This window comes from Pleurodeles waltl, chromosome 6 (genome assembly GCF_031143425.1).
Source record: "Pleurodeles waltl isolate 20211129_DDA chromosome 6, aPleWal1.hap1.20221129, whole genome shotgun sequence".
Lineage (NCBI taxonomy): Eukaryota > Metazoa > Chordata > Amphibia > Caudata > Salamandridae > Pleurodeles > Pleurodeles waltl.
Window position 1 is genome coordinate 1504498957 of NC_090445.1, and position 9417 is coordinate 1504508373.

Consider the following 9417-nt stretch of genomic DNA (forward strand, 5'->3'; position numbering starts at 1 on the left):
GTGGTTGGAGCTGTCAAGGAGCATTAAGTGAGTAACAATTTGTTGTGACGAAAACTCGCACTCCCGTTCGTAGCAGCGGGATTCTTTACAATGTTGTGAGGAGGGCTTCGCTACGCTGATGTGAAGGGCAAAGAGTGTTTTTTGCACGGCTGTTGCAGCGACTGGCGCTATTGTTGAAAAGGTGGGGGAGCCGGGGTAATATTCGACTGTGTTTGTTGGGCACTGCTCGTGGAAGAGAATGGATGTTGAATCCGTGGCAGAATGTAGCTTCACAATTGACGGGCAGACTAAAGTCAAGGAAGCAGAAGTTGTTTTTTTTCCTTTTATTATTAAACAGATTTGGAAAGGATAGCACTTGTTTTTCCTGAATGTTTAACACAAAGCTCTGGCAGTGGCTGGCACTTCCATCATGAAAAGCTTACTAAGCGACGTGCTGGGTTTGGGCTGCTGTTGCCGGCAAGGATGTTTATTGTGTTGCCATAGCTTGGTTGGTCGTGTGATCAATGGATGTTTACTGTGGAACTGGCACTGAGGTTAGGGTTACATTGTGTTTGGTGTGTGGCGTTGTGACTATGTTATGCTTAATGAATGACCTGCACTGCTGTCTGAAACAGAGAATGTTGATTGTGTGTAGTGACTGTGGACATGTTGATTGTGAAGTTGTGACGCGACCAGCACTGTTGTCACGGAATGCTCAATTTGGAGCTGTGCCAGAGACTCCCAAAGCAGTCAAGTGTGTGCAATGAAGAGGGTCTTGTGAAAACGGACTTTTCAGGATTAAGTGTTAATTGTGTTAATGCAGCACAGAATGTATGGAATATGCACATGTTGTGCTGCTCTTTGGGGAGGAGGAAGCTGGCTGAGAGGGGATACTGCCAAGGGGTGTTTGGGAGAGGGTTACCAAAGGAGCGGGCGGGGTTTCTGTTGGATGGCCATTCTCAGGTTATCCTGGCGGGCTTGCGGTAGCAGAGTTTTGCAGAAATCTTGGTGTGGCTGTGTGTTTATTGTGGGCATGCAGAACAGGCTGTTTCCATTATGGAATGCTCATGGTCGCAACCAACGAACAGCAACAATTTACAAAAAGCGCAGTACGCTGTTCCTTGGTTTGTTAAGAGTATTCATTTTGGAGTTGGGCAGAGGCTGGCACTGCTGTCATTAAGCAAAAGAATTACGATTTACGCGCAGCATGATTAATTTGATATATATATATATATGAGCACAAAGGACGATATAAAACATGTTTACAATCAACCTTAAGAAGCGGGGGGGGGGGGGGGTGTCATTGACTCGTGGCACAGATAAATCATGAACTAACAGGGTACTAGAAATTGTATCACAACATTCGACTTAAAGTTAAGTCAAAGGGAGATCCTGGGAGACAAGTGCAGTCAGCAGCTGAAGAGGGCTACATATTTCCCCCCTCTCCCGGGCTTCTAGGAGACAGAAGTAGCATGGTTGCAGGAGGACCACTAAACCAAGTGTTGAAGTTATGCTCATAGCATTCGCTTGAGGCTAAGGCCCTGTCAGGCAGTTACTGAGGTACTGACACCTGCAATTTGGTTCCCTACGGTGGAAGAAGGGTCCTAACAAGGTTGGTGAGAAGAAGCGACTGTGAAGGTGTTGCTGCATTCTACCTGAATGTGTCGGGATCCCGCGAGAGAGAAGGGCGTCCTTTTTGTGGTGTGCTGGGATAGAGGCTTCTGCCAGACGATTATCAGGCTGCTGCTATCAGGAAGTTGTTGGATACGGGGAGGGGGTTACTGAGGTGTTGCGACGTGTTGATGGTTAGCAGATCGGTAAGTGGGTGGGTGGCAGTGCCAAGGAAATTGTGGGGTCTGTCAGAGGAGTGTGGGTGGATACTGCCAAACGTAGACCTATATTGGGATTACTGACAAATTGCGCATACTTGCAGGGGGGGAATTCTCTGTTGGGAATGGTGTTGAGAGACTGATACTGTTGGGGTAGGTATTCTGTATGTATACTATCAGCCCTTCCAGACAGACTGCTGGCAAAACGAGCGAAAACCGTCTCTGACACGACGAGAAGAGTGGCTACCAAACAAGGGATCCCTAAATAAGCATGCGAAAAAGCCTTTAAAAGTCAAAATTGAAACCCTTCTCAATTTGTGAATTCCACCTAAGGGACAGCTGGGAATTGCAGTTTCTTAATTAGCTCCAGATGTCAGACACCCATTGGTTTGGGAGCCAAGCAAACTACAGCCCCCAGCATGCCAAACGAGATGTCCAACTCACTTCCGACAATCCGAGTCTCTGACTGGGGCCGATCAAGGTGTCTACGGCCGGGTAGGGAAACTGGGTGGGTCTCAGATCCTAGGCGCTACGAAGGACTGCAGGTATGAGTGTAAGAATAGAACGCGGGGTAGTGAGAAACCCGGGTTACAGCCAGTGTCTCCGCCTTACCTACCTCCGTCCTCCTCTTGCGCCGAACTCGGAACTGCTGAGGACTTGCGGCTTACACGTCACTGTGCGAGTCCAGCAAGCCGGAGAGGAGCAATCGAACGACGTCCGCGCTCCATCCACTGCTCCGTATTCGACTCATCGCCTGCCAAGGCTGGGATTGTAGAAAGAGAAGAGAGACTAACACAAAGCTCTTTAGAACGCTAGAGTGTTGACTAACACACGGGGTGATCTCGCAGCAAGATCCATGCTTTCTACCACTAATTGCATTAAATCAAGTGCCAATGTAGTTGTAGCTGCACTTTGTCCCATGTCATGTACACAGCTGCAAAGTTTTCTCAGTGTGTCCACATATTTTTCGAACTTTTTCATAAAACTTTACTAAACAATGCAGGCAGATATTAAATCATTGTACAGTAGGAGAATATACAGAGTACATTTCCTAGGTTTCGCGAATGAAAGTTTTAATTCTATTAATAATACAGGGGCGAGTGTAGAGATGGGACCTGCTGGACAAACATGACAGAGACCACTAGTTGCTTAAGGCGGAGAAGCACCCGAGCGCCCCCAACCCCCTCTATAGGTCGAATCCTTGGTCTCTGGCTTTCCAAAGAGAGCTTAGGGACATTCAGTAAGCTTAACTGGGTTTGCATTCCGTTCGTTGCCTTACCACTGGCTTTGTAGTTTGTAACACACACTTCTAGCTGCTGTTGCTGCTATTATTATTTTTAGGCTGTCTAACTGTGAGTTAGTTCGTCCCACGATCAACGTTTTTCCACTACGTGTCCTTGTATTCTTCCACAAGTGCTCGTTTCTGGTAACAGGCCTGTAAAACGTGTTCTTGTCACATTTGCTATCCATTTAAAGACAGAAATTAAATGTCAGTCTCTGTGTTCCAAGGGAGGTCGGTATTTACTTTTCTTTCTCTGGCTTCAGTGTGAAAGGCTTTATGTATATAGGCCATTAGACCTGAATCAGGCGTGAGACTCCCAATTTTTAAAGCAAAAAATGACTTTATTTTGCCTGTCTCCTGCCTGAAATTGCCTCTCCTGCAATAGAGGCTAGTGGAGGAAATATATTTTCCCAATTTGTTTTAATCTCCCACTTTTCTCTCCTAAAATGTTTTCACGGATGTTTAGGTGACAATCTGTCTATGAACAAAAAACATTTTGTTCTAGCACGCAACGCAATTTAAATGTCTGTAAATTAACTGTGCAGATATTTCTGAATATAGCAAAATGAGGAAAGCACAAATGAAGCACATTTTTGTTAATTCTGAAGTGTGGTAGAAACATATTTCAACATGATCCAAACAAATCAATACACAAAGTACACTCTACTCTACTGTGCACCAATCTACGCCACTCCACTCAACTCTAATGTACTCTGCAACACTCCACTGTACACCACTGCACTCTACGCTGTGCCACTCCACCCTACTCTACTCTGCACCACTACAGTCTCCACCACTGAACTCTATGTGACTCTACTTTGCACAACTGTACTCTAATCTGCACCACACTACTCTATACCACTGCATTCTATGCCACTCTACTCTGCAACACTCCACTCTGCACCACTGTACTCTGTGCTACTCCATTCTGCACCACTCTACACTACACAACTCTACTGTATGCTAGTGCTTTCTATGCCGCTCTACTCTGCTCTGCACCATTCTACTCTGCACCACTGTAATATACACTGCAAAATTCCACTGTGCGCTACACCACTGTTCACCACTCCACTCAACTCTAATGTACTCTGCAACACTCCACTGTACACCACTTCTCTCTATGCCACTGCACTCTACACTGCGCCACTCCACTACTCTACTGCACTCTATGCCACCATACTCAACTCTGCACCACTACAGTCTCCACCACTGAACTCTATGCGACTCTACTCTGCACAACTGCACTCTATTCTGCATAAGTATACTCTGAATCACTAGACACAACGTCACTTCACTCTACACAACTCTGCTCTACTCTGCACCACTCCACTACTCTACTGCACTCTAGGCCACCCTTCTCAACTCTGCACCACTACAGTCTCCATCACTGAACTCTATGTGACTCCACTCTGCACAACTGCACTCTATTCTGCATAAGTCTACTCTGAGTCACTAGACACAACGTCACTTCACTCTACACAACTCTGCTCTACTCTGCACCACTTCACTCTACGCCACTGAACTCTATGCCACCCTTCTCTGCTCCACTCTACTCTGTGCCACTGCACTCTGCACCACACCACTGTACGCTACTGCACTCTTTGCCACTGCACTCTATGCCACTCTGCTCTACTTTGCACCACTACACTATGCACCAATACACTCTATGACACTGTACTCTATGCCACTCTATTCTGCACCACTCTACTATAGGACTCTGCACTCTCTGCCACTGCCCTCTACTCTGCACCACTCTACATCACTCTACTCTGCTTCACTCTAATCTACTCTGCAACACTCTACTCAACGCCACTCCACTCTGTGCCACTCCACTCTATGCTGCACCACTCCAACCTACGCCCCTGCACTCTACGACACTCTTCTTTACGCTGCACAACTCTAAGCCACTAAACTCAACTCTAATGTACTCTACAATACTGCACTCTATGCCACTGCAATCTACGCAGCGCCACTTCAGTCGACTCCACTGAACTCTACGCCACTAGACTCTACTCTGTACCACTCTACTCTATGCTACTACACTCTACTCCACCACACTCTATCCCTATGCACTCTAAACCACTCAACTCATGACGACAGGATACGCGCTCCTGACGTAGGGTACTGACCGGGTGGCTCCTTTCAGCGGAAGTCCACTCGTCGACTCCTTCATGCCACAGAGGTCTCAGCTGCCTCGGGCCGGGCGCGCCCTGAGCCTGTCAGCGAACGGAGGGCTGGTAATGCAGCGGCTCGCCAGTCTGGCCGGCCAGCAGAGCACGCCGGGAGAGCCCGAGGTGTGGGTGCAGCCCTCTCTCCCGTCGGGGAGCCCTGAAGAACAGGGGGAAAGGACCGCGCGGCCACACCGGCCGCACAAGCACCCGCACCTGCTCCCCTCCGCCGGGGAGCACCTGAAGCCTCTGACGGAGCCACTGCAGCTTTCCCCCAGGTGAGGGCGCCGGCTTCTCCCAAACCCCTAGTGGCACCAGCAACACTCCAAGGCAAGCGGCCCCCTGCAGCCCTCCCGCGGACCACTACGGTAGCGGCCGACCGCGGGTGCCGCTTGCGGGGGGGCGAGAGACCTCCTTTTAAGATCCTCCCAGCTCCATCAAGCTTGGAGGGAACCTGGAGGGACAGATACGCAGAAGCACCAAGCCCTCGCTATAAAAACTCAAGGCTCTGAGCCAAGTTGCTTGCCCTCAGCAGGCCCCCAGCACCACAAGTACACTCTTGAAAGTAGGCGAGCTGCGGGGGGGAAAGAGCGACACTCTGGGCTCCTCTCTGGGCTCCACTCTGGGCTCCAGAACATCAAAACACACTGTCTGTTCGCCTGCAATCTCCTGCAACTCCTGCAACGCCTGCCCCAGCCCCAACCCTGCTCGGTCCTACCTAACCTGGACCTGGACCAGGACCAGGGCATCACCACACCTAGGGCTGCCCGCTGGGCTCGTGCAGGCAACCCCTGACTGCACTGGTCCCTCAGCACCCAGCCTGAGGTAGTACAGCCACAGAGCGGAGCTTGTAAGTGCGCGTAAAAGTGCGCCAGCTCAGTGAAGCAGTGCAGGAGCAGTGAGCAGTGGAGCCAGAGCTTAATCTAGACAAACAAGCCCACTTACGGATCACGTACAAACCACAAACTACGGTCACAATTCAACTCAACTCAACCCACCAGGAACAAAAAGCGTTGATAGGCGGCCCGGCTAACCCCTGAGAGCATCAGTACTGGAATCACCGCACTCGCACTTCGGTGTTGCAGGCTAGCGGTTCTACACCTGCCCATCCCTCAACATTGCAAGGAGCAATATCACCCACAATTCCAACAAGGAGGTTGCACCAGTCAGCAGCCAGCAGTAGTTGGAGTGTACTCCGGGTCAACTCTGCACTGCGAGAAAAAGAGCGAGCAAACACTCCCTTTGCCTATGAACAACCACTCCCAACTGAAAGCCTTCTGAAGGTCTCTTCGAGTAGACCACCCTCTCACTAGTAAACTAGCAAACAGATTCACCAATCAGGGGAAGGAGCATGAGATCAGGTAAAGCACGAAGTAATGCCACCAGTCAACCCACAAATCAAACTAAAGAGGAAAAGTAAAAGAGATCCGGCTACGGATGGAGTATCAGTAAAAAGGAGAGCAAGCAGTGACTTGGATCACCCCATTCCATGCAGGAGACTCTCCCCATTCAACGGCTCAGGCAGGGGGCCGGTTGAACAATTCTCTAGCATGGAAAAAACAAACTGGGGAGAACCGGACGCTTGGGAAGTTGGGAGCCCTCCACCCAATCACCGCAAGATAACTGACTACTTCTCTGCTGTAACAACTTATGGTGCCGGGAAAAGGACTAGATCACCGGCACCAAGCAAACGATCCATAGTGGGTGGCCTATCACCTGTATTTGATTTGCAAACGCAAGGAAGTTTTGTAGAGATTCCTAGAGTGAATTTACCTGTCCCCATCCCTCTTTCGCCAGCAATAGTGATCATGAGAAAGCAGCCTCTGAAATTAGACACCCAGCACACAGCTCCAGTGCCCCGCACTCAGGCACCAGGAGCGTCCCCCACTCTCGGGAAAGAGAAAACGATAAGGTGCGCCAGCTCAGATCCTGCCAAGTTCCGTTGAACATCCAGCTCAGTAAACCAATCGATTCTAGACTCAGAGATGGTAGCAACTGCAGAAATCCTAGAACAAGCCCCCCAGCAAGGCGGCCCCCTGTGCCAAAGCCCCAAACTCCATTCCTTCCCAACGTTTGGATGTGAAAGTGAGGAATTAGAGCTCTGGAATACGGAACAGGGTTGTCCAACTAGATTCCCCAAAGAAGAAACAGCGATAGTTGCTCAGAACCATGCCCATAAAGCAACTAAAACTGAAGGTACCCCAAGCGGGGTTTACAAATTCAACTAGCAGCCACAATCACAACCACGACCCCCGGATGTTATAAGGCCAGATGCCATGTGGGCTGCAATTCTAAACTCAATGCAAGCAATGGTTATGGCTCTGCAGTTTCACTCAAATAAAATGGATTTCCAAGTAGACTTGTTAAATACTATGACAGTATTTGTCTCCGGTATCAACAGCAAGCTGGAAGAGTTAAACGCCTTAATAACAAGGGCACAAGCTAAACAAGCCAATGACTTTACCATCTGCTCCTGCAAGGAGGTGGTAAATAAATTGTCTCAACTGCCACAAATCCTAGAAGGAATACTAAAAGAAATCGGCTTTGCCCGGAAGGATGAACACACATATACAACTCCCCTCGCTACCATGCTAACATCTGTCCCGTTTGTGCAAAAACAAGAGGAGAGGCTCTGCTCCCCTCAAACAACCTCACCGTCGACCATAAGAGAGAAAAGAATTCAGGCAGAAAGTAATGCTTCAGCAAGCTTCAGAATGGAAATTATAGAGAATCACCTTTCATCGCAAGCGACCGCCAAACCTGGGAACTCTGAGAAACCTTCAACACGGGTTCTATCGAAAAGAGAACTTAACAGGCAAGAAAAGGAAGGAGGTCTGCACATTCACTCCAATTATCCATCTTAAAAACCTCAGAAATTATTTCAAATGAACAAAGTCAGGAGCACATGGCACCAAGTGGAAGGCAAAACAGCAATATCCACGTTCCAGCATGTACGAGCACCGACACAAAAGCTAGAGTAAAGACCCCTTCTGACCCAATAGGTGTTGTCCAGCTAACAAAGTCCCTGTTGAGGCCCCCCATTGTACTTGGCAAACACACGGACAATTGTACAAGTCCCCAAAGGGACCAGCAGAGCACAAATTCAAAAACCACTATGCTCGGACAATTCAGACAACCATCACAGGCAAATTGAAGCAGCAAGATGAATGTCCATGCTACAAGGCTTGGTGAAGTGGTCTACATGGAACATATCGAGCACGCAGAGCAAATCCAGGCCCCTCAAGCAGGTACCCAAAATGATGAACCAAACACCCAACTGCTCTGGGTTCCGGAATTCACCTCAAGATCCTCCACAGATGTTCTCAATCACTCTACTATTCTAAGACTCTTAAAGGCACTCCCGGATCTACAGCATGTGGCCGTGGATGACATTGCTGCAATTAAATTTATCCAAGCCAAAGGTAGCCAACACACGGACCCAACGCTTAGTATCTTTGCAGAGCCGGTCCTACCCAAACAGATTATGGAGAGAAGGGACCTTTTGAAAGCCTGGGGTATTGAGGTGGTCATCTACAACGGTGAACGATATCCACCCCCACTATTAGACTCTCAACATCTGGAATTGCCCAAAGACACATGGTCCGTCTTGCATGGAGCATGCGCAGCCACCCCTTACAGCAGAGCTTCTGAAGAAACGATTAGCGAGAGAAGACTTCCCAAATCCCCATTGAAAGTCCAAATATGGAAAGAAGAAGGCAGGAAAAGACTGGTCCGAGGTCAGAGATCCCACCACGGAAGGGAAAGGGTAGCATCGGCTCCTTCCCCAGTAATGATGGGTAACAGCTGAAGAATCATCCCCACAAGGCGTATTGAACATCTGTTCGTGGAACAAAGGCGGCCTGCGGGCAAAATGGAGGATCCAGAGGTAACAAAGTTTCTTAGCGCCTTTGATATTATACTCCTACAGGAATCCTGGGCGATGGAATCAATACCATTAGTAGGATTTATAGAATATCTCAGTCCAGCCACAAAACCGAACAGGCCCGGCCGGCCAAAGGGAGGCCTAGTGATATATATTAGCACGAGCATCCTAGCAAAGATCTCAGAGCACAAGGAGGAAGATCTACCCTTTCAAGTAGTCAGGCTTGATGGATGGGGAAATAATATACAGGAACCACTGATTTTAGTTAATATATAC

General features: G+C 48.8%; 1 protein-coding gene across 2 annotated transcripts in view; it reads right to left on the reverse strand.

Moving 5' to 3' along the window:
- Positions 1-2562, reverse strand: part of RER1 (retention in endoplasmic reticulum sorting receptor 1) — a 93849-nt gene extending 91287 nt beyond the window's left edge. Inside the window, exon 1 of one of the 2 annotated variants that reach the window (XM_069240987.1) lies at positions 2425-2562. The gene's annotated coding sequence lies outside the window, so the exon portion shown is untranslated. Of the gene's footprint in view, positions 1-2420 lie in introns of both variants that reach the window. The other variant, XM_069240988.1, reaches the window with a different exon arrangement.
- Between the last annotated feature and the right edge of the window lie 6855 nt (positions 2563-9417).